The sequence below is a fragment of the Lipotes vexillifer genome, unplaced genomic scaffold (genome assembly GCF_000442215.2).
Source record: "Lipotes vexillifer unplaced genomic scaffold, Lipotes_vexillifer_v1.1 scaffold1235, whole genome shotgun sequence".
Taxonomy (NCBI): Eukaryota; Metazoa; Chordata; class Mammalia; order Artiodactyla; family Lipotidae; genus Lipotes; species Lipotes vexillifer.
In genome coordinates, this window is record NW_006775530.1 from 1,620,354 (window position 1) to 1,622,397 (window position 2,044).

Below are 2,044 nucleotides of genomic sequence, written 5' to 3' on the forward strand. Positions count from 1 at the left end.
CAAATGTTCCCATAGCAAAACTGGGAACCTACTATAGGGTCTATCACAAATGGTGATCACACGTGTGATATCCTGAGGCGGCAATGTTGGGTTAAATATACTAGTTGTTACATAATTTTATAGAGAATCTAATACGGCAGGCAGGAAAGTCATGAGGGGCAATGTGTCCCGCAGTCCTGTAAGCCTACTTAGTTTTCTTCTTGTTCCCTTCAAAGCCAAGCCTTTCCTATACAATCACCAATTCCTCACTGTCCATGTGCTTCCTTTGGTACAAAACCCAAATACAGCAGGGAATAAAAAGTGATAGCCCTCCTTCACCCCCATCACCAATCCCACAAACTCCCTACAAATAACCATTCTTAACAGTTTGGTGTATACACTTAACAGTCCCTTTCCATGTTACACACACACACACACACACACACACACACACACACACACACACACAGAGTCTTGTTTTGTGAAATATCATATAAATTGTTCTACATCCTGCTTTTCACATTTAGCTATGTACCTTGGAAGTCTTTCCTTAGTGCTATGTATAATTTCACCTTATTTCTTTGAATTGCTTCATAGCACCCCAGAGTACAGCTGAACCATAAGACACCCATTGCCTAAAACCCATAGCACCTCACTGTACTAGGAACAAGATTCAAACTCCCCCATCACTCACTGGGCTCTGGCCATGCTGACCTTGCCTGAATATATCAAGCCTGTTACCACCCTGGGCCTTGGGATCGCGACATGGTTGACAACCAGTCAACCTAAACCATGTTTAGGTCTCAGGTCCAGCATCGCCGTCTCAGAAAAGGTGTCTTAGCACCTCCCTCTAATTTACTATGCATCATATTACCATGCTTAATTTTTTCTTCTAAAACAGGTATCGCTCACTGTCCAAATTCCTGCCACCTGAACTCAGGAACCAAATAGATTCAGATGAAAAAGGACACTTGTACTTCTAATCGTTATCTGAGATTTGTTAGCTTTTCTGTCTCCCCAATTGCAAGTCCCGTGAGAATAAGGACTTCACCTATCTTATTCACAGCTATATGCCCCCCCCCCCCCCCCCGGCCGATGCAGGGGACGCGGGTTTGTGCCCCGGTCCGGGAAGATCCCACATGCCGCGGAGCAGCTGGGCCCGTGAGCCATGGCTGCTGAGCCTGCGCGTCCGGAGTACAGGCTCCGGACGCGCAGGCTCAGCAGCCATGGCTCACGGGCCCAGCTGCTCCGCGGCATGTGGGATCTTCCCGGACCGGGCCACAACCCCGTGTCCCCTGCATCGGCAGGCGGACTCTCAACCACTGCGCCACCAGGGAAGCCCGACCAGTTATTATTAGATATTTGGATTAGTTCCAATATTTTGCTATTACAAACATTACTGCAATACATACTCTTTGTGCAAATATAATATTAGAATTCCTGTAGGCTAGCTAGCTAGAATTGGAATTTCTAGGTCAAAGATTTTTTCATGCTTCAATCCAATCACTTCTTCCTCACCACCCACTGAAATTGGCTGAGGACCCTCGTGCCTCTGAATAGTCAGTTCTGATGCTCACAGGTTGATTTCTGTCTTGCCTCACCAGGCCTTGTTAAGCCATGGGACACCTGTCACTATGCCCAACTTGAAATACCTCCTTTGGTCCTGGTTAGATTTCTACCTCAAGAAGTACATAATAAAGTATGTAAAGACAATCAGCATGAAAAGACACTGAAAGCAGAGCCATGAGTTCGCTGGAGCAGTGAGGGAAAGTTACGTGAAGGTTTCTACCTTATTCCATGCCCTCCTCCCATGTGCTTAGCTATAGCTGAATTGGACTTCTGTTTCCTGGAAGATATAATTCTCTCTCCACCCTCCCATCCGTGTTTCCCTTGCTAATTCCATACTTCGGGTGTAGGTTAGCAGATCTTCAGTGAGGTTTTCTGATCCCCCAATGGAGGGTCAATCCCCATATCATGTGCTTTAAGCCACTTTGCACATCCACAATTGAAATAGATCTAATAATCTACTTAATGCTTGTTTTCCTAGTTAGATGGTGAGCGTCGT

At 46.0% G+C, this 2,044-nt stretch overlaps 1 protein-coding gene across 1 annotated transcript in view; it reads right to left on the minus strand.

The window, feature by feature from the left end:
- The window catches only part of LOC103078527 (zinc finger protein 90), a 12,971-nt gene that overhangs the window by 600 nt on the left and 10,327 nt on the right, over window positions 1-2,044 (minus strand). The gene's annotated exons all lie outside the window — the stretch shown is intronic.